This window comes from Oreochromis niloticus, unplaced genomic scaffold, assembly GCF_001858045.2.
Source record: "Oreochromis niloticus isolate F11D_XX unplaced genomic scaffold, O_niloticus_UMD_NMBU tig00000107_pilon, whole genome shotgun sequence".
Taxonomy (NCBI): Eukaryota; Metazoa; Chordata; class Actinopteri; order Cichliformes; family Cichlidae; genus Oreochromis; species Oreochromis niloticus.
The window spans coordinates 1-23,542 of NW_020327058.1; the positions used below are offsets into that span (position 1 = coordinate 1).

Sequence of the window (23,542 nt, forward strand, 5' to 3'; positions counted from 1 at the left end):
AATTCTAGTTTAGCTTCAAGTGACAACAGATTAAAAATCCTCGGACAAATGCTTATATTGATCAAGATTTTGTGCTTATTTTACATGGTAACAAATACATCTTGACAGGTCTCAGATATAAATATACCTTCCAATGATTGACTTTTTCAAGGAAAAAGGTGAATGTTTCTTATTTAAGATATTTTTTTGTTTTACACTCTATCTAAAAGCTATTTTTGCTTGAAATAAATGTAAAATGGTTCATTTTAGATTTACAGACTAAATAAGAAAAAGTAATATATACTTGAAACAAGTCTAATCATCTCACACATGAGACTGGAAACTAGCTTGTAATGTTCAAAACAAGATGGACAAGATAATCTGGCTAAATTTAAGGCAATAAATCTTGTTAAGCTACAAGAAATTTGCTGCTTATTATTATTATTATTATTATTATTATTATCATTAGTCTGCCTTTAGGATGGGGGGGGAGGCAATGGTGGACCCCTGAAAGTAAGAGGTAGGTCACAGTCAAGTGTGCTGTTATAATGACTTATTTCAAAATGTCTGTGTACGTTATTTCCTTAATGATTTCAAAGCAATGTTCAATGGACAGCTGCTGTTCAACAGGACAATGCTATGCAGAAGAACGCTATGTTGCTTAGCCTTTACTCTACATTAGAGCTGTATGATATGATGATGAGTATGCTTAGAATGACTTCTTTGTTTTTACAGGCTGCCGCCGCCGGCGGGCCCCTGGAGCTGGAGCCGTCGCCGGGCCCTCTGGAGCCGCCGCCGCGCCCCCTGGAGCCGCCGCCGCGCCCCCTGGAGCCGCCGCCGCGCCCCGTAAGTATACTGTTCTAGAATAAAAGCATACATTGAAGGTTTGCAGAGTTTAAAATAATGTCTGTTATTGTCCTGGAGGTACCAACTGCACATTCTTAAAACTAAACAAAATGATTGATGCATTTTTTATTATTATCTTTTTTTTTTTAAATAATCCAATGAGTAAAACACAGCAGTGGAATGAAAGGCTCATTGGCAACATGGGAGGCCAGATTGGAGAAAGAGGCAGTAAAACTTTCAGTCGACCTACATTTGGTGTTTCCAGACTTTTCAACAACAATGTGACACTGTAGCTGCTGTTTTGTGCTCCATCACAAAGAGTATTCAAAGAGAAACCCTGTTCAATGGAGGTTATTTTATAAGATGTTTGCTGGTGATGCTTACTTACTCATGCAATGTTTGTATTTTTTTTCTTTCCTGTTCTCCTGTCTTCTGTTTGCTCACTTTTATAGGATCCAGCAAAAAATGGCGGACCTGTTAAAAACAATATCAAATAATTTTGCTGAATTGGCAGAATTAATGCCCATCTCTGGTCACCATGCTAGCTGACTGTATTTCATCATCAGCCAGTGTTGTTCTTTATACATCAATATTACCAAATGCCAAATGCCTGGAGAGACTGGTCATTAAACACATCAGAGCTGCCCTTCCACCATCTCTGGACCCGCACCAGTTTGCATACAGGGAGAACCGGTCAACTGAGGACGCGATCGCCACAGTGCTGCACACACTACTGGAGCACCTGGAGCACAAGAACACCTATGCACGGCTCCTCTTTGTAGACTACAGCTCGGCTTTTAATACCATCCGGCCATACAAACTCCGTCCCAAACTCCATCAACTGGGACTCAACTCCTCCCTGTGCAACTGGATTGTGGACTTCCTCACTAACCGTAGACAGAGCGTCAGAGTGGGTAAGAACACCTCTTCCACCCTTGTGGTCAACACCGGTGCCCCTCAGGGGTGTGTTCTGAGCCCTCTGCTATACACTCTCTTCACTCATGACTGTATTTCCTCCTGCGCGTCCAATCTCATTGTTAAGTTTGCCGACGACACCACAGTGCTCGGACTCATATCCAACAACGATGAGACAAACTACAGGACAGAGGTGCAACAACTAGAGTCATGGTGCCGCGACAATAACTTGGTCTTAAACACCAAAAAGACCAAGGAGATTATTGTAGATTTCCGGAGGAAAGGTCACAACAACCACCTGCCTCTCTTCATTGGCAGTGAGGCGGTGGAGAGGGTGAGCAGTTTTAAATTCTTGGGGGTAACTGTGACTGAGGACTTGTCCTGGGGCAACCACATCACCTCAGCTGTACGGAAGGCCCAACAGCGCCTCTACTACCTGAGGAGACTGCGGAGCGCACACATTCCCAGACCTCTGATGTTGAACTTCTACAACTGTGCCATCAGCAGCGTTCTGACGTACGGATTTCTAGTGTGGTTCCCCAGCTGCACCAAGGCCGACCAGCAAGCACTCCAGCGGGTGGTGAAAGAAGCTGGCAGAATTATTGGAACGATTCTGCCAGAGATTAGCAACATCTTCCCCACTCGCTGTCTGAGGAGGGTGCACAGTATCCTGCGGGACCAACACCACCCTGCGCACCACCTTTTTCACCTGCTGCCCTCAGGGAGAAGGTACAGGTCCATACAGGCCAGAACGTCCAGATTGGCCAACAGCCTGTATCCACAGGCTGTGAGGCTCCTGAACTCTGCCCCCCCCCCTCCCTCCCTCTTTGCCCCCCCTCTCACGGACAATAACCATATCCAACTTATTAATAGCAGTGAACTGGTCTGAAAAATAGACAATTATCATATCTCACAGTACAATAATTGAACGGGTTGCACTGTTGCACTTTGTCATATTTCTCAGGTCTTTGTCTGAATGTCCATGAACATTACCTGTCATATTCTCATGTTTTTGCTAAGGATCGTCTCATTGCACTGAAGTCACACTGGGTTAAATAGTCACACTTGGGTCTAAGGGGAATTTAGTATTATTATTATTTGTTGTAGAAGCTCCAAACACAATTTCATTGTTCTTGACAATGACAATAAATACTTGAAATTGAAATTGAAAAATTGAAACAAGAGCGAGAGTTACAACTGGCGTCCGCTAAACCGTGGTTAGAGCAGGCGCAGAAAAGACAGGAGGCAGTGAACGCGAAGAGAGCAGCTTTGCAAGCATTAGCTGTGAAACCTGAAGATGAGACGGACAGTCTACTTCAGTGGTGCTGACATTAAGGGACCAACAGCGTAGAGCAGCATTAGAGAGGGAGAAAGAGGAGGAGGATAGAGTACGACAGGAGTTTGGGGATGCCGCAGCACAATATTTAAGCCCTTATAACACTAGATCCAAAACTAAAAGGATGAGGCGAGTGCAGCTGGTATGCCTGTCTACCCTGTCCTAGATACGTTTCCCATGGTGGAGGTCGCGAATCCCCATTTTGGTGTTGAAGGTGACCGAAGCCGTGTTATTTGTGTTTACAGGCCATGGAGTGAATCTGAATGTGCAGAGGCATGTAAAGGTTTAGGAGACCCGTTGACTAATGTTGATGAATTTATCGCCCGACACAAGCAACTCTGCTCCTCGTACCGCTTAAACGGCCAGGAAACAGAAGCCACCTTTCGGAAGTGTCTCACATATAACTGGGCTCGGGTGCGAGGCACCTACACAGGGAGGGATGGTAATACCGTCCTACCCTATGGCCATGACAATCTAAGAGGCCAAGTTGATGGGGTTTATGAGCGTCTTAGAACTACCTTTAAAGCTTCGGTAGATTACAACAAAATCGCCCAATGTGTGCAGAAAGAAGGAGAGGATGTTCATGAATTCAGGGCGAGATTAGAGGAAGTTTTTAAAGAGCATAGCGGCCTTGAAGAGAGTGCAGAGAAGGCCAGCCCATATCAGCAGCAGTTAAAGCATGCTCTGATGAATGGCTTCCATCCACGCATTGCTGCTTTCATCAGAAAACAAAATGTTAATCAGAACACTGACAGGTCCGTTGAATGCATGAATTGGGCCCACCATGCGCAGGAAGTTATTAAAAATTTAAAAAAGAAGTTACAAAGCTCTGAGGCCGCTGCCTTTTTAGCAGATGAAATTTTGTTTCAGGGACAGGCTGGAAGAGAGCAAAATACAGGCAGGAGTAGAAGAAATAGAGGCTCATGGCAATTTACCGTGGCAACCGTGGTAAAAGAGATGATAAGTGCTATGCATGTGGGGAAATGGGCCACCACGCAAGAGAGTGTCCTGATCGCATGCTTGACGAGTATAAACGCCCTGATGCAAGAAACCCTTATTATAATAAATGACTAGCACTTGTTGACACTGCTAACACACATACATGTACAAATGATCCTTTAGTTTGCCAGAATTTACAACAGCCTGTGTTTCAGACTCTAGATTTAACTGAAGTATTGTTAAATCTGTCAGGGAAAGAAGTAAAACCAGTTCGCATGTTAACTGTGCAGGGTAAAACCATTCAATTTCTGTGTGATTCAGGTGCAGATAAAACTGTTTTAAAAGATCATGTGTCAGGAGTTGATCCTTCAAGTGGCACAATTTATGTGAAGTCTGCAAATGGTCAGTTAAATCAGCATAGAATCTCTAAACCTGTGTGGATTAGAGATCCTACCACAGGAGAGGCAGCTCAGGGTTCAGTTGTAACGTGCCCAACTTGTCCGGTGAACCTCTTGGGAAGAGATATGATGATGAAACTTGGAATTTCAATAATTCCAACATCCATTGGGATGATAGCTGCAGGGAAAGGAGAAACTGCTGAGACAATGGTTCATCAGGACAGTGGGGATTTGCATTATTGCTGGACACTTGACCTGTCGGCCTCCAGACCGGATCAAATAAACTGTAAACTGTTAGCTGCAGCTCAGGAAATGTTGACAACCAGACACAACACACAGGCGCCAGAAGACTTGCATGTCACACTGAGATTTAAGACTACGCCTGGGCCTGATGAGGCCTACACAGATAAAGTGCTGAAATTAGGGCCACAGAGAATCACCATAAAAGCAATATACACTGATGGTGAAACCATGGCTGGATGTAGTGTGATCCTTTCTGAAGCTGCACAACAACTCTTTACAGGGCAGACACCACATATTTCACTGACAAAGAGTGACACAGCTGAGTGGACAGACTTAGCATCTTTGGTGAGACAGGGGGAGAGTGTTGGAATGTGGCAGCAAGCTGGAGGGGTTGGGAGACAGACATGCAGCACAGCATCTTTCGTAAAAAGCCGGGATGGGTGACACATACTACACCACAAACACATTTAAAGGGGGTGAGAATGACACAACAGAATGATATGTTGTAGATGTCAGAGATCACCCGGAGCTTAAACAGGTCCCAGAGAAGCTCTGGTCTACTGGGAAGACTGATGTGAGGTTAATGACAACAGTGAGTCCAGTAGTAATAAAGCCCAAAACGTCTTTTAGGCCAAGAGTGAAGCAATATCCCTTGAAGCCTGATGCAGTGGAAGGCATTAAACCAGTAATAGAGGATATGATTAAAGCAGGGATACTAGTTGAAGCTCCACAGGCAGTGTGTAACACACCCATCTTCCCAGTTAGAAAGGCTGATTCACAGTCGTGGCGCATGATTCAAGACTTAAGGGCTGTAAACCAGGCAGTGGAGAGTATAGCTCCATGCGTCCCTGACCCCCACACCTTGTTAAATCAGCTTAAGCCAGACAAAACACACTTCACTGTGGTAGATTTAAGTAATGCTTTCTTTTCCATACCAGTGCATGAGAATTCACAGGGTTGGTTTGGTTTACGTATCAAGGCAAAAAATACACGTACACCAGATTGCTGCAAGGTTTTTGTGACAGTCCTACAATTTTCACACAGAATATTACAAATTGTCTGTCTGATTTTGTAATTCCATCACATTCACAGATGTTGGTATATGTCGATGACATTTTAATTGCATCCACTTCAGAGAAGAATTGTAGAGACATATCATTGGCATTGCTAACTCACTTAGCTGAAACAGGTAACAAGGCCTCACTTTCAAAGCTACAGTGGGTAAAGACAGAAGTGAAATTTTTAGGACATCTGCTTAGTGCTGCAGGGAAGAGCATACATCCAGAGAGGAAAACAGCTATTTTGGCAGCAGAAACACATGATGCAATTCCTAGGTTTGTTAAATTTCTGTACATTACGCTGAAATTGCGCAGCCATTGTTAGATATGATGTACAGTAAACCTTTAGCTATGTCAGAAAGTTTGAGTTGGACCCCTGAGGGGGAGCAAGCTCTGTGCATGCTGAAACAGATGCTGACAGGAGCATCAGTTCTAGGGCTTCCAGATTATAACAAGCCTTTTGTTCAAACTGTTGACTGTAAAGGACATTTTATGACGTCCATGTTAGCACAAAAGTGTGGAGGTAAATGGTAAATGGCCTGTATTTATACAGCGCTTTTATGGTCCCTAAGGACCCCAAAGCGCTTTACATATCCAGTCATTCACCCATTCACACACACATTCACACACTGGTGATGGCAAGCTACGTTGTAGCCACAGCCGCCCTGGGCCGCACTGACAGAGGCGAGGCTGCCGGACACTGGCGCCACCGGGCCCTCTGACCACCACCAACATGTACAAATGATCCTTTAGTTTGCCAGAATTTACAACAGCCTGTGTTTCAGACTCTAGACTTAACTGAAGTATTGTTAAATCTGTCAGGGAAAGAAGTAAAACCAGTTCGCATGTTAACTGTGCAGGGTAAGACCATTCAATTTCTGTGTGATTCAGGTGCAGATAAAACTGTTTTAAAAGATCATGTGTCAGGAGTTGATCCTTCAAGTGGCACAATTTATGTGAAGTCTGCAAATGGTCAGTTAAATCAGCATAGAATCTCTAAACCTGTGTGGATTAGAGATCCTACCACAGGAGAGGCAGCTCAGGGTTCAGTTGTAATGTGCCCAACTATATCACTCTTTATAGCCAACTACAGACCAGCGAGGACTGCCGCCAGTCTGTCGACGTCGGCTTCGTCCCCAGGTTTTGGTATTTCCATTGATATCCAAATATCTGTTGGTGTGCTCCAGACATTTTCACTCAGGTAAATTCTAAATAAGTTTATATCACTCTTTATAGCCTACTCCGGCGGTGGCGGTGTCCCAGGGGGCGGCGGTCCAGGCAGCAGCCCCAGATATTTAAAAAATCAAAATCAAAATTAAAAAATGAACTAGTGTAAACATTTGATGTGAGTCCTCTGTCTGCCACACAGCCAGCCATTTTAACACAATCGGTTTGCATCCGTTTTCTTGGTTTTATTCTGTCACAATGAACTATTCAATTTATTAATATTATGTGATGAGTCCACGCACTTTCATTTTGTGAAGTGAAACATGCTGAAAGTAACAGCAACATTTTTCCACATTTAGCTCAAAACCTTACAAAAACATGTTTGTTTGTTTTCAAGTAAATATGTTGACTTTTCTTGCACCTCCTTTAATTTCACTTTATTCATTTATTTATTTTAATTTTTTCCCCCTCTCCAATATGTTCTTGGGGTGGGGTAAATATATAAAAAGGAGCATTGTGGCCTTGTTATATGTATGTCTTTGTACTACATTGTTGATGCTCAATAAAAAAATTAAAAAAAGACAAAACTGCCTTCATCGCAGCTTTCCATAAATGGATCTTTAGTGATTTATCCAGAAAAAGCTTTGGTAGCTCATTCTCAGAACAGCAGCCAGCCTACTCCGGCGCGGCCGGACCAGCCGCAACGTCCGACATGCCGGCAACGACCGCCGGGCCCAGATGGTCTTCCCCAGGTTTCCTTAAGCTTTTATTTTGGTATTTCCATTGATATCCAAATATCTGTTGGTGTGCTCCGGACATTTTCATATCACTCTTGATAGCTTACTCCGGCGCGGCCGGACTAGCGAAAGGTGACCTTCCGCGTTCTTATGGTCCGCGCCGGGTTATGGCTGAATGCCAGTGGAATGATGGTCCCGCGGTAATACATGTTCCAGCGCTAAACCTAACCTTATTCCTAACCTTAACCAGCAGTTAAATGGTGTAAAATATTATTTTCCAAAGTGATTTTAAGAAAATGAACAAACATATGTAGATTGAGTCCAAACGGTTCTCATGTGTTGTCCTTTTACCGGAGGTTTTCATAAAGCTTTTATTTTGGTATTTCCGTTGATACGTACAATAAATTAGCATGTTAGCCTAAATATTTAGTTTCCTGTAACATTTAGATTTAACATTCAGATGTAATTTTTTACATGTGCGTTGAAGGACATGTCCTGGTCAAAAATGACTCCAAGGTTCCTCACAGCATTACTGGAGGCCAAGGTAATGCCATCCAGAGTAAGAATCTGCTTAGATACCATATTTCTAAGATTTTCAGGGCCGAGTACAATAACCTCAGTTTGATCTGAATTAAGAAGCAGAAAGTTAGCGGCCATCCAGGTCTTTATGTCTTTAAGACATTCCTGCAGTTTAACTCATTGGTGTGTGTTACCTGGCTTCATGGATAGATAGAGCTGCGTGTCATCTGCATAGCAGTGAAAATGTATGCTATGTCTTCTAATGATGCTGCCTAGGGGAAGCATGTGTAATGTAAACAGAATTGGTCCTAGCACTGAACCCTGTGGAACTCCATAATTGACCTTTGTGCATGTAAATGGAGAGTCCTCTTCACACACTAATTAGATAGGGTTAGGGTTGTAGGGTTGTAGGTATTGCAGTACCTGTAATACCTACAGCATGTTCTAATCGCTCTAATAGGATATTATGGTCGACAGTATCGAACGCTGCACTGAGGTCTAGCAGGACAAGCACAGAGATGAGTCCACTGTCAGAGGCCATAAGAAGATCATTTGTAACCTTCACTAAAGCTGTTTCTGTGCTGTGATGAGCTCTGAAACCTGACTGAAACGCTTCAAATAAGCCATTCCTCTGCAGATGATCTGTTAGCTGTTTGACAACTACTCTTTCAAGGATGTTTGATATGAAAGGAAGGTTGGAGATTGGCCTATAATTAGCTAAGACAGCTGGGTCTAGAGATGGCTTTTTGAGTAAAGGTTTAACTACAGCCAGCTTGAAGGCCTGTGGTACATAGCCGATTATTAGAGATAGGTTGATCATATTTAAGATCGAAGCATTAATTAATGGCAGGACTTCTTTGAGCAGTTTTGTAGGAATGGGGTCTAAAAGACACGTTGATGGTTTGAAGTAATTATTGAAGTTAACTCAGAACGATCAGAGAGAAAGAGTCTAAAATATCAGCAGTTATCAAATTTGGGATTTTTTTTTCAGTAATGGTTACATTTTATTTGTAAAGAAGTTCATGAAATCATTACTAGTCAAAGCAGGGCCGGGGAAGTCCAGGTACCAAGGCTCGGTGTCCTGGTGGTTTTAGATAACACGCCCTGGGTCAGCACACCTGAATCAAATGATTAGCTCATTAGCAGGCCTCTGGAGAACTTCAAGACATGTTGAGGAGGTAAATTAGCCATTTAAATCAGCTGTGTTGCATCAAGGACACATCTAAAACCTTCGGGACCTGAGGCCTGGAGTTCCCCCACCTCTGTGTTAAAGGGATGGTTGGCTCAACAGAGCTCTGACTGTTTGTCAGCCTGGCTACAGTGCTGAGGAGAAACCTAGGGTTGTTCTTAGGGTTGTAGTGAGACGTTCTGGCTTTGTGGAGGGCTTTCTTATAAAGCAACAAACTATTTCTCCAGGCTAAATGATCATCTTCTAAATTTGTGACGCACCATTTCCTCTCCAGCTTACGAGTTATCTGCTTTAACTCAGTAACCTGTAGGTGGCAGTGGCAGACAGTCACTCTGACAAATAAGTGACTGGCCAAGTAATCCCTTACAAAAGTAACACAGGCCAGTTATGGTAACAGAAGCTGTCAGTAACACAGAACTGCTGTTTTGCTGTGTTTCAGAGCAATAAACCTCAGTGTGCACCTGGATGAACCTCGTCCTCCTTCAGTGTGTAACAGTGACAGTAAAACTAAAGCACAGCAGTGAGTGTTTGGAGTGGGGGCTCGATGAACAGAGGGACAGGTTGGTTAATGGAGGTTTGGAGAAGCTGAGGTTGGGGACGGTGAAACAGATTGATTCCTCTTCTAGTCTTAAATACTGCCTGCAGATTGGCCTGGATCTCCCACAGGTGAGTATAACAGGTGTACTGACGAGGGCTCCGCCCAGAGGAGGGACCACAGGGACACCATGGAAAAATCCAGATGACTCAGCCGGCCCATGACCACTTCTCATTTGAGACTTTTTTTTCAGAGAAGCTACAGCAGATCCTTAAACTTAGTTACAGCACTTTCAGAAAGACACCTACTGTGATGAGAGTCCTCATGTGTAATCCATTATTCTAAATGGAAAGGCTACTGTAACTGATTTTCAACATCTGGATGTTAAAATCACCTACAATGAGGATTTTATCAGAACTGAGCACTAAATGAGATAAAAGTATGAAAATCAGAAACTCTAAGGCCCAGATGGACGATCGGTAACAACAAATAAAACTGTTTTTTTAGTTTTCTGGCTTTCAAGTGAATTAAAACTACATCTACATTTTTGGGTGATTGATGAGTGTAAGAATGCTGCCACTCTTCAGCCTGACAGTCAGGTGACTCATTAAACTCACATACTCATCCTGCTGTAACCAGGTGTGTGTGTGTGTGTGTGTGTGTGTGTGTGTGTGTGTGTAACCTCCGCCCAAACTCAGGTACAACCAGTCGAACTTTAAAAACAACAAAATGAACATTCTTTGGTTTTGACTCATCGCCCATCACAGCAGCAAACACAGTGATCTTATTGGCTGAGCTCTGTTGTAGGCGGTGCTCGTGGATTTTAAATATTAAACTCTAATTGTCCAAACAGTGTCTGTGGTTCACTTCCTTAACCATGTTTGCTGCTCTTGCAGGTGCAGCTCTGTTATGCACACACAGCCCTCCTCTCTGTTTCCAACAACACCTGCAGTTAAAAAAAAAAGAGTAAAAACAAACTGGTTGGTTCAGGTTGCAGCATTTTCATTGGTCGCTCTCTAAGGATCTGCCCTCACCTGTACTGCACCTGTATAACAACTAGGTGAGAACAAAGTGAAGCACCGATCGCAGTTGTTGCTGATCCAGCTGTGTGTGTGTCAACAGTACGAGGAATCCAGTGAGTACCTGCTGTTACCTTAAACTTAGTTAAGTGACAGGTTTGCTGTCCTATCAGAACAAGAATGAGAATAAGCACAAATTAGTTTTTCAAGTCAAGGAAAAGGCAAACTTTCAGGTTTATAGAAAGATATTATTTGTAAATTAATGTTAATATTGGATGTAAAAATACTCAACAAACCCCAGGAAGAGACTTTGGTGGGCTCAGTGTTTTCTCATATAAACACGTCTTTTACCGACATTTAACGTTTTACCTTTAATGACTTACTGCCCACATGTGCTGTGTCCGTGTGCCGTCAGTAACATTACTGATAATCAATAGTATGTGTCTGCATTCCAGAATAAAAGTCTTTATGTTTTTCTTTCTGTCAGGATCAGCATGGAGGATCCAGATGATTCGTGCCCAGAAGAAATTCCTGGAGTTAAAGAAGCCCTGAAGAACAACGACACGGCCGGAGCAGCAAAAAGGATTAAAGAATATTTAGAAAAACAAACCAATGTCTCGTTAAATATCGCCATCACAGGAGAAAGTGGTGCAGGTAAATCCACCTTTATTAATGCCTTCAGGGGATAAAGAACAGAGACGAGGGAGCTGCTCCTACTGGTGTCACAGAAACTATGTCAGAGGTCACACCGTACCCCCATCCAGATAATCCCAACCTCACTTTATGGGATCTTCCTGGAATCGGAACCAAAGACTTCCCAGCGAGGAAATACCTGAAGCTTGTTGGGTTTGACAAGTATGACTTCTTCCTCATCATCTCAGACACTCGCTTCAGAGAAAACGACGTGAAACTCGCTCAGAAGATTAAGAAGATGAAGAGAAATTTCTACTTTGTTCGCTCAAAGATCGACAACGATATCCGAGCCGAGGAAAGTGTTTCAGACTCCAGCAAAGAGAAAACTCTCACAAAAATCAGAGACGACTGCATTCAGCGTGAGTGAGGTCGAGTTTTCAAATCATTTAAATCTAGTTTTTAATCGTTTTTTATTTTATGAACCTGATCGTGTTGACATGTTTCCTCTGTGACACAGGACTCAAAGACTTAGGCATCGAGTCTCCACGAGTCTTCCTCATGTCGAGTTTTCAGCTCCACAAGTTCGACTTCTCTCTCTTACAAGAGACCTTAGAGAGAGAGCTTCCCAAAGATAAGAGGGACACTCTGCTGTATGTCATGCCCAACGTCAACCCCGACGTCATCAGCAAGAAGAAAAAAGCTTTAAAGGTACACTTATATCTCTTGGCCACTCTGTCTGCAGCTGCTGCAGCTGTTCCCGTTCCCGGGCTTTCTGTTGCTGTTGATGTTGCTGTGCTGATTGGTGCTGTCACACATTTTGTACATGCGTTTGGTCTCGATGTCCAATCTCTGAAGAGACTCGCTATCAGAACAGCTGTGTCATACACTGAGCTGCGTGATGTCATCATTTCACCAGTGGCTGCGAAGGAAATTACTAAAGAGCTCTTCCTGAAGGCGTTCGCCCAACTTGGAGGAGCAGCTGGATTAATTGGAGCAGAGGAAGTGTCCAGATTCATTCCCATAGTGGGAATCCCGGTAGCCATGAGCCTCTCCTTCGTCACGACCTACAGAGTTCTGAACTTTATCCTCAACCAGCTCGCTGAAGACGCTCAGAAGGTGTTAAAGAAGGCTCTGGTCTGAGCGTGGAAGTAAAAGGCAATGAAACTCAGTGAAACTGGGATTCACACATGAAACTCATTAAACCAGTCTCCTTGTACAGCTGGTCAGCTTCACACACTCAAACTTTTCTCATCATCACATAAATACAGAAACAAACATCATCATATTATTCAGATATGAACTGTGTAAAGTGTAGAAGTCTGAGTCATTGTCATGTTTTTTCCTTTGTGTAAGTGCTTCCTCAGGACAGTCATCAGGAGATACGATGACCCACCTTCAACTAGTTGCGGCAGATGGCTGCACTTCCTGGGTCTCCTTCCTGTTAAAGGCAGTTTTTCCTTCCCTCTGTCACCAGGTCTTTGGTCACAGAGTGATGTCTGATTGTTGGGCTTTTCTCTGATTTGTAGGGACTTAACTGAACCTAATTTATCTGAGCTGTTTCTACCTTTACTCAAACATGTCTTGTTGTTTGTATATATTTGTATTATATTTTCACATCATAGCTTCCAGCATCAGAAACACTGAGTTAAACAGACTGATGTAATGTGAGAATCAGAGGTTGTTCTGTTTTACTTGCAGCTGACTGTGATTGTGATGAGTGTTCACTGCCCTCTGGTGGTCAAAGTGAGAAACTACAATACAAATAATAACGATATGAATTATATTACTTATCACCATCACACCTGTTTATTATTAATAAAATGTTGTTGATAAATAAACATCAGTGTTAGTGTGCAGGTTAGCATCTCTCTGCGTGTTTATGCACCACTATATCATTTATAACTTACCTCAGCACTTCAGTCATCTGGTACTCTACCACCCAGAGACTGTCTCCTCCTTCTTCAGCTTCCACCTGACCACCTACACTCTCCCCTGACTCCACCTTACAGTCTCCTGTCTGTTTCAGATGCACCTTCTGCATAAGATGTGGACACAATATTAGATACCCTGACTCTGTGATGTAGATTTACGTTATGCACAAAACAGAATAAGGATTAATGGTGGAGAATACTAACGCATCTAGGAGATAACAGAACAGACTGCAGCCATCAGATCTGTCCCGAGTCCTTCAATGACAGCCTCATCACCTGTAACAAAGACAGGAAGGATTAACTTTAACTGGCTGTGACGTCAGTGAAATGCATCGCATAGAGACACGAGGTGGCGCCATTTCACTACCAAATACTGTCAGTTTGTTTTGGAGCCACAAACAGCAGCAGGAGAGGAAACAGGAGACGCACTGCAGTGAACATTCACACAGAAGGAGAAATCTAAACACGGAGCACACGCTGATCAGGGATCAATCGTTTACGGGGCTGTGATCAGTTACAGGGATGGAAAATAATCAGAGGTGGAGATGATCTGAATATCTTAGTGAAGATGAGACTGACATTTATCTCACAGGTCTGTCAGTAAACTGGGTCTCATCTGTTTGATTCATATTATTATCTCCAGTTTTGTCCACCTGCTCTTCATCTCCGTGAAGCTGAATCATTGGATTTAAAACTCAGATGTGAAATTTGGCAGAACTGCAGTTTTATCTATGATCTACAAGTTGGCCAGATGGTGACTGAGTGATGATGATGATGATGATGATGAATTTTAAAGATACACTCCATGCCCCACATTGATCATCTTCATCTTCCTCAGTTCCCTGAAGCTCTGCTCGTTGTTTACCCGTTGCCATGGTGAATCTGTCCTGTCACCTACATGCGTTTCTGTGAAACTGGAAACTCAGAGTTGAAAGTTAGAGTTTGGTGAACCTGGTGCTTTGTGGAGCAATCACTGATTTTGTCTCAGATATTATCCTGTAAATACAGAAGTTCAGCTTTGCTCTCAGAAAACCTGCAGCTGACGTTTGACATCATCAGTTTCTGTTCAAAGTTAGAAAACAACAGAGATGGAGGCAAACTTCCTGCAAAAACCTCAAATGTTTTCAAGTTTATTTACTTATTAACTGTTATTTGAATGAAATTTATTTTATTAAATAAAGTATAATATGTTATATTATATAAAATTGTATTAAAAATACAGAAAGAAAGAAACTTGGATTCTTCTGGATGTTTGATTTGGTAGCCAGTATTTATTTGTACATTTACCTGTTTTCCACTAATAATGCTGTTAATAAATAACTAGTAAAAATCCTAGAAATGCTTTTTAGATTTCCTGTGTGTGGGATCATTGTTCTGTTGATTGCTTGGTCCCAGTCTGGTCCCAGTGTGGTCCCAGTTGTAGCTGTGGAACAGACGACCTCACAGATGAGTAAAGAATACTTTGATGTAAACAGGATTTATGACTCACTCAGCGACTGCAAGGGGCCCAAATCACCAGGCCTGGTGCTGCAAACATCTCCACGCTGAATTTTGTTCTTGCTGTGTTTGATAAAGGATTCATTTCATGATTCCCTGATATGTAAAAACCTCAGAATAGAGGAAAGGTGTACTTTATTCTTACTATTACTGTAACAAACCACTGTCACTGGTGTTACTGTAACAGTGCGGTGTATGGGGCACACAGATGTGAGAGTGACACTAAATGCGAATATTGTGGGTTCTCCTTCCAAATCACATCTAGGTCGCGTTTATTTAGCTAATGTATCTCATAACTCTAAAGTTGTTGTTTGTTTGTTTTAAGGCAACAAATTATCATTTTTAAATACAGCCAGCTAATCAAATGTTAGTTTCCCACAAAAAAGAGAAATTCTTTGTGTCAGACGTGACCTTTGTGGGGCAGGTAAAGAAAGGACGTCCCCACGCGGCTGGTGACGGCTTTGCTGATCAAACCATCAGATAAGGAAGCTCCGTGTGAGCGTGAAGATCAGAGCAGCTTTTTACAGTCAGCGAGCCTGAGAGAACGTGGCTTCGACTGCGCCTGCTTTGAGGTTTTGTTCTTTGTGGTGCCATCACCCTCTGTGTACCCACACAGAGCGAGGAGCTGCTAAAGAGCTGCCGCTCTGTCAGGAGTCAGAAAAACATCGGCTCAGGGAGAACGCTCTGCAAGGTATGCATGCTCTACACTTTACTGTCTCACTGCATTGTGATTTTAGTGTCTGCTTTCACTGTGCTGCATGTAGGGAAACGTTTGTTTAGATGCAGCACAGAATTAATATCAAAGTTTTAAAGAAATGATCAGCGTCAGACTTTAAAGGACAAACTGCCTTCACAGATATTATTTCATATTTGGAGAACTGCCAGTTCAGCAAAAATATGAAACCCTGTTTGTTCCCAGTTTGCATTTTTAGAAAGGTGTTGTCTTTTCTTTACTGCCTTTCTCATTAATAATAGCCTCACTGAGGTTAGTGAGAACTGAAAGAGGTAAAATGAGAGCGATATCAGCCTGTCGCATTTGTTCCTCACAGCAGGTTTTTAAAGAAGTTGAAGTTCTTGTTCGTGTCTTTATCGCTGCGCTGCAGGGTCCATTTACTCAGAACTTAAAGGTGTTTCCTCAAAGCTGTGAAACAGCATCCATGTCCTGCCTCCCTCATTCCAGAAACAGAACAAAACATTCAATTCAATTCAATTTTATATATATAGCGCCAAATCACAACAAAAGTCGCCTCAAGGCGCTTTATATTGTACAGTAGATAGCACAATAATAAATACATATCAGGTTGGTCCAGGTAATCACGTAATTAAGACGATCGTGGGGTCAAATACAGATTAATCTGACTGCTACCTGCTCCACATGCTAATACGAGCCTCAAAGGTTTACCCAGAATGCACTGTGATTTATCAGAAACAGGTCAAACATCAGGACACTAATGTTGGTTTCTGCTCCTCTGTGTCACAAACTGCTGCAGTTTATTTATGCTGACGCTCGCAGCCTGTCGGGGGAAACTGTCTTTAGCTCTGGACTCTTGTGGCTCCAACACTTTAGTTTTTAAACAGAGCTTCAATGTGTTTTTCAGCTTTGAACATTTCATGTGAACATCTGATGGATTCGTGAAATTGTTAAAAAAATGCTGACATTTTTTTAATGCTTAAATCTGAACCCACCTGCTGTGGACTTTCAGGACCTGGAACTCAGAAAATATCCACAGCATGAAAGTGACATGTAGCAATGTTTCATCAAAATGATAATAATAATAATAATAATAATAATAATAATAATAATAATAATAATAATAATGCTTCATTAAAAATACTAGAGTTAATGTACCTAAAAAAAAAAAGATTGTGAGGGGTTCGGGTGGGAGGAGCCGTGACCTTGTTTTTCTGTGTCATCTGTCATAATTATAAGAAGCACGAATGCTGTGTGAGAAAAAAGGAAACGAGGACAAATGACTGGAACATGAAGTTGTCCTGATGTTTCCTCCTCTCGTACGGGTCCATCAGACGCGCTCTGATTTCATGTGAAATAACTGACGCCTTCTCGCTCGCCCAAACTCTTTCCATCCCTCGTTTCTATCTGCTTTGATGGTTTTTCCACAACTGCTGTGACTCAAATCTCTAAACCCCAAACTCAACTTTCAAACCTCACCAATGCACCAAAACTGTCTTATCGGCAAACCACACATTAGAAGGAGATCGCACACAGTCAGTCAGACTAATGACGGCGCTGCAGAGGCTTCATTATTAACACAGCTACAGAAACGTGTTAAAGTCCAATTCTACAAACACATGAAGTAAAAGCAGAGCTGGACCTCAGACTACAGACGAGTCACACCTGCAGCTAATTTACAATCACTAATTAACCCAACATGCAAACCTGTGGCCTGCAGGAGGAAACCAGAGCACCCACACTCAAATATTATTATTATCATGTCCATGTAAAGCTTCATGCGTTAATAAGAGCATTTTAACTTGATGGGAAGCGAGAAAATATGAAAATGTGAAATATGTGAGCCGGCGTCCCAGTGACTGCTGGGCCGTGGAGAGACGCCAGGCTGTGGGTCTCCTCAGATCAATGAATTCAATGTGATTTAACAAAGAAACAACACATAATATTAATTATTAATGCTGCTTAATACATCTTAAATAAATGAACTGAAGTCTGAAGCTCTAACAGTTTGTTTATCTGGTTGAAGTTTTTACTTTGAAGGTCTCGCTGTTTCCTGCTGTTTTCATTATAAACATCAGAACAAACAGAATTATTATCATGTTGAATTTTTTTAGTTAAATTTAAACTGAGAGGTTTTTTGATTTAGTTGCTCATTTATAAGTTTTAATTTTTAGTTTTCATTTCATGTAATTTCTGGGATTTTTGTATTATTAATAATAATTATTAGTAGTAGTAGTAGTATGTGGGCTTATTTTTGTTACAGGCATATTTAACTGTTGGTGGACAAAAACGAATAATTCAAATTTCCTGTTTAATTATCTGTATTTTAGCAGCTTTGCAATCACACGTTGTTCAAAGACACGTTGAACGAGCTCGTGTGGGAAACAGCTTCAAAGCCTGCAGACGGATCCTTGCACAGACCCACGTTCATCAATACATCAAATATGAGACATTTAAATCTCACACTTTGCGTGTCCTCTGCTTTTTATATGGGTTAGGACTGTCTGTACGCGCTGCCCTCCATCTTCCTCCCTTCATCCTCCTCTGCCTCTCACACTGCTCCCACCCTCGCTGGTTTATATTGGCTCAGATCAGAAAAACTGAACAGTTCTGAGTCGTCGTGTTTAAGGAGTGACGTTTGAAGTCTCAGATGATTTAATTCAGTGGAAGGATTTCAAAAAAGGTCAAATGAGGTACTTTAATCTCATTAAGGTGTCACAGTGTCTGTAGGTCACGGCCCACGTGCGACCCGGTTTGATCTCAAGTTTATAATGCTTTATTAAAAAGACAAACAAAGAAACAAAAAACTTCAAAATTTTTCTTTTTACTAAAAATAGTTTAAAGATTTCTCCTGGAAAAAGCCCAAAATTTAACAGCGAGCTGATAAAATCTAGTTCAGTAAATCTGAAACTGTTACATTTTATCCACATGTTTAGTTCATCATCTTAGTTCTGAAAAAATGTGGATTTTTTTCTCCAATTCTCAATAATAACAATAATCAATCTTGTTTTTTATGTTAGTAATGAGTCAAACAAGCTCTGAAACAGTCTCACAGCCACAAACAGAGGCCCAACACTTAAACTCAGCAGTAAAAGCCAGTCTGTGAAGATTCTATTTGGATTTGACATCATTATATTTGGTTTATCTGCATTTAGACCGATTTTAACTTCTCATCCGACAGCATAGTTTTATTGAAAAATAAATAAATTAGCAAGTGAATGAAATGTTATCCAGTGGGCCGGACTGGAGGTTAGAGCTCGCTGGTTTCTTCAGAAATCAGAATCTGATAGAAAGAATCTTCGTTTGTGTTTGAACAATGAAAAAAACTCTGAAATACCATGAGAGCAGCTTAAAGTGCAGTTCTGCAGACACAAAGCCTCTGCACTCTCTTTTTGGTGATTTTCTCGCTTCAGTTTGGCTCTTAGTGTTTGTTTTTTGACCTCATTACATCTGAGATGCCCTCTGATAACAATCGGATCATTTTCTGAGAGAAGCACGAAGCACAGCGTACCTGTGCAGGCGTCGCCTCGGGCTGAAAGTGGGTCATTCACAACCAGAGGAACAGCTGAAAGAGAACGATGGTTTATTTTCTGAAACCACTAGAAAAGGTGTGAGGAGTTTCTACCCCCGGTGTGTGCAGGGTGCACGCTGTGCCGGATTTATCTGTAGTGTTGGTGCTGAACTCTTCATATCTTCTTTCATCAGACAGCGCGGTGGTCTGTCCGAGGTCAAACCTGCTTTCTAAGCATTAATGATGGCACGAGGATTTTCCTTTGGTGTCATCACTGACTGCAGGACACACAGAACCTTCTGTTGTTCAATTTTGGCTTTTTCACCACAGATTTTACATCTGGAAGTAAAACTGCAGCTTTAGATCAGGACAGAAATCACAGTAATTCAGCTGTTTGTGAGAATCAGATCAAACTATTCACACAACTGATGTTTCAAAGTTTTCCTTCAAATCAAAGGAAAACTTTGATTCAAATTAAATTTGGTTCAATATTAATAACTATTATTGCAAAATGATTCACACACGATCACACATTTAGAAATCAGACGGTGTGTAAACTTTTACAACTTCAGTGTCCTGAAACTTTTGCATCTGAGTGTCAGACTCGTTCTGCTGAGTTTGCTGTTAAATGGATGAGACCGACTCATCCAGAGAAGAGTTGAGCCAACAGATCGTTATGTGGCGCAGAGACAGGAACACAAAAACCACCAAAGACACTGTGCTGAAGTTTAAGGTCGGAGCTGCTGTGGTGGCGTTCAGTGGAAACATGGCAGAAACAGGAAGCTGTTAGAGGCACAGACCAAAAAACCCACATGTGACTGCGAGACCTTCACTGACTGGTGGAAGCAGACGCCGCGGCTTCAGCTCATGTAGCGCGTCAGACACTTCACGCTGGAGAGATCCTCGATGTAAACATGACTGACCCGAAGACACGAGAAAGGTCAGCTCCAGGACGGCGCCTGGATGGGAACCCAGGCAGCGCAGCAGCAGGACAGCTTTAGGAAAAATTCACGATTTGTGTGTTTTAATTCTTTATAAACAAGCGTTTTTTACAGTGTACAACTTCTGGTTTCTCTGAGCGATGGAGCATTAAATAACACATCAGATCTACAGAGAACAATGGAGGCCGGAGATCCTCGCTGAACCTGAACAACATCAAACGATCAAACCTTCACACACAGCACGTTTCAGGTCCTTCTGAAAATGTCTCCAGTCGGTGCTTCACTCATCATGTTTCTTTTCTTCTCCAGGTCCCAAACATGACGGAGAGTCCTGCAAACGCGACATTCGGTGACTATGACAACGGTACTGAGACATATATCGATGACGACGGCTTCTGCATCATGGATCCGGACCCCAGTGAGGTCATCGCCCAGACTTTGATCCACTCCATCATCTGTGGATTCGGCCTGATTGGCAACGTCCTGGTGATGGTGACTTACATCTTCTACAAGAGAACCAAGACCATGACGGACGTCTACCTCTTCAACGTGGCCGTGGCCGACCTGATCTTCGTGGCTACGCTTCCGTTCGTCATATACAACGAGCAGCACGATTGGTCGATGGGCAGGGCGGCCTGTAAGGTGCTCCGGTCGTCCTACAGCATTAACCTCTACAGCGGCATGCTGCTGCTCGCCTGCATCAGCTGCGATCGGTACATCGCGATTGTTCGGGCGACGCGCTCCTTTGGGGCGCGCTCCCGCGCCCTCGTCTACAGCCGGCTGATCTGCTCGGCTGTTTGGGTGTTTGCAGTGGCGTTAACTCTGCCCACGCTCATCAGCTCAACCAGACTGAAACTGCGGCGCTCGTGAAGCTGCTGGTACCCAGCCTCCAGATGGCCGTTGGCTTCCTGCTGCCGCTGTGCGTGATGGCATTCTGCTACTCCTCCATCATCTACACGCTGCTGAGGGCGCAGAGCAACCAGCGGCACAAGGCCGTCCGGGTGGTGTTGGCGGTTGTTGTGGTCTTCATTGTCTGCCATCTTCCGTACAACGTGACCCTGCTGATCCACACGCTGTCTCTGTTCAAGCAGAGGAGCTGCGACGCAGAGAACCTTAAACTCAAATTTCTCAACATCTGCAGGACCGTCGCATACCTGCACTGCTGTCTCAATCCCTTCCTCTACGCCTTCGTCGGGGTCAAGTTCAGGAACCACTTCCGCCAGATCATGCTGGACCTCTGGTGCTTCAGCAAAAGGTACATCTACACCGCTCGCTCGTCACGTGGCACGTCCGAGATCTGCATGTCAGGGCTGAAGTCGTCGGAAGGCTCCAACAACATGTCGTCATTCAGCGCGTAACACTTGAGCTATGAAGGGAAATCCGTCCAGCGCTCATCTCAAGCTTTGCTGTGAAACTGTGCTTTAATAATAGAGACTGTGAGATGTTCTCATCTAACTGCATCCAGTTTATATGACACAAAACTGGACATTTTTCATTCACAGGTGTATAAAGTCCAACACTTGTCCACAGAAACACAGGTGACCACAGCAGCTTATTAAAACTATAAGCACAGCAGCAGAATCTCACACTTTGACTTCACGTATTGTTCTTGTGATTTAGAAGTAACTGTGTCATGCAGGTTGCTAACTGTACTCTTTGCTAATGAAGTTTGATGCTATAGATTGCATCTCTAACTTTTTATAACGGGCAGGTTTGGATGTTTGGGGCATCGAGGTCGGTTTTCTGATTTTCAAAGCTTTTGTGACATGAACATGTAAACACATAATCCTGCAGTCTGAGAACGAAGCGCCCTGTTGGAATAATTTGGTATTACAGTCGAGGCGTTTATTCCTGTTCTGGTGTCGCCAGCAGGAGCTTCTTTTTTTTGTATGATGATTAAATCTGCTGTTTTTAAAGATAAGGAGCTAAACTTCCTCATTTTCTGGATCTTCCCGTAACTGTCACTTGAACCTCATCTTCTTTTCTTGACCCTGCTGTACACGTGCCCTGCTGCTTTTAATATTTGGCATTTTGTAGATCTGTGTTTTTGTGCATTATTTGAATAAAACTGTAAGAAAATATCAGAGGTTTTAATCAATATTAATTATTAATTTGACTGGATGTGCCAAAAGTTTGCTGACTAAAATGTATTTTAAGATATTGTCTGCGTGGGTTCTCTGTGGATAGAGATCATCAGTTCTGAGTATCATGTCTGAGAGGAAGTGGGTAACCCGAGCAGAGCAGCGGGCCGAGCACAGGGCCCTGGGGAACGCCACAGTTAAACTGGGCTACGGAGGAACAGGAAGCTGGGAAAACTAGATCTTGATCAGATTAACAGTGAAAGGAGAAGTGTGGCAGCAGATTGTGACACCGTGTGCGGTTGCCAACAATGACTTTCTCAGATGTGCTGATAAGCAGAGGTGTCACAGGGTACAGACATGAGCACAGATAGACTCGATGGCTGAGTCTTATCAGGCAGCAGGACGATGAGCCACGGCTCCAGGTTTGGATGGAGGGATCTTCAGGAACACAGAAATGTTGGTTAATAGTATTTTAGATCTATGTATGAAATGGGTTACACACACACACACACACACGCACGCACACACACACACACACACACACACACTGCTGATTACTTCAGGCAGCTCAAATTCAAGTTACCTGTTTCATGCTCCTGCAGCTTTACTGTGGAGGTCAGTGACCTCTGCGCAGGTCAGACTTTTGGAAGCACAAAACATTTTATTGAGCACTGATGTGTGAGTTCATGTTGTACCTCAGATGTCATTGTCTGTGTGACGTAAAGACCTCAGGACAGGAAATAACATATGAAACTGTCATTAATGGAGACATTATGATCACTGGAGCAGGAAACTGTGTCTCTAATACACTAAATTAGTTTCAATCAAACTCTGAGCTGGGGTTTGTAGTTCCTCTGCCAAGTTTCCATAGTGATAAAAAAAGTGAGGACAAAGCTGCTGTACTGACCAGAAAAATGTCCAAAACCTTTCAAAAGTATCACAAAGTGTTAGACTGTGTGTGTTTGAACAGCTGTACCTCAGACATAAACCACTCTATCAAACGCTGGCTGCCCTAAAACTGAAACTCCAGACTGTGTCAGTCACTGCTCCACAAACCTCGATAACAGATCAGTCCACACTTTAACAATGGCAGCACTCTGCTGGAAGCTGCCGCATCAGCATGAACTATGAACACATTACTCCAGTACAGGCAAATGTGCACTAGTAACACTGTTGTATTATTACTGTTACGGTTTTACCCATAGTTTTTACATCCTTACATGGTCACACTAATAAGTACATCGAGGCTTTGTTTGTTAGATCCAGACAACGGTGACTGGGTCTGTGTTACCTGTTATAGAAATACAGCCATGTGTGGGATCCACAAAAACCCTGAATCTCAAATAAAAGCTCATAAAAAACATTTCTACGACCATC

General features: G+C 42.7%; 2 pseudogenes; both read left to right on the top strand.

The window, feature by feature from the left end:
- Nucleotides 1–10,927: 10,927 nt before the first annotated feature.
- Nucleotides 10,928–13,195, top strand: LOC109200963 (interferon-inducible GTPase 5-like; annotated as a pseudogene).
- Nucleotides 13,196–15,401: 2,206 nt separating this feature from the next.
- On the top strand, nt 15,402–22,165 carry LOC109200964 (C-C chemokine receptor type 6-like; annotated as a pseudogene).
- The last annotated feature ends 1,377 nt before the right edge of the window (nt 22,166–23,542 follow it).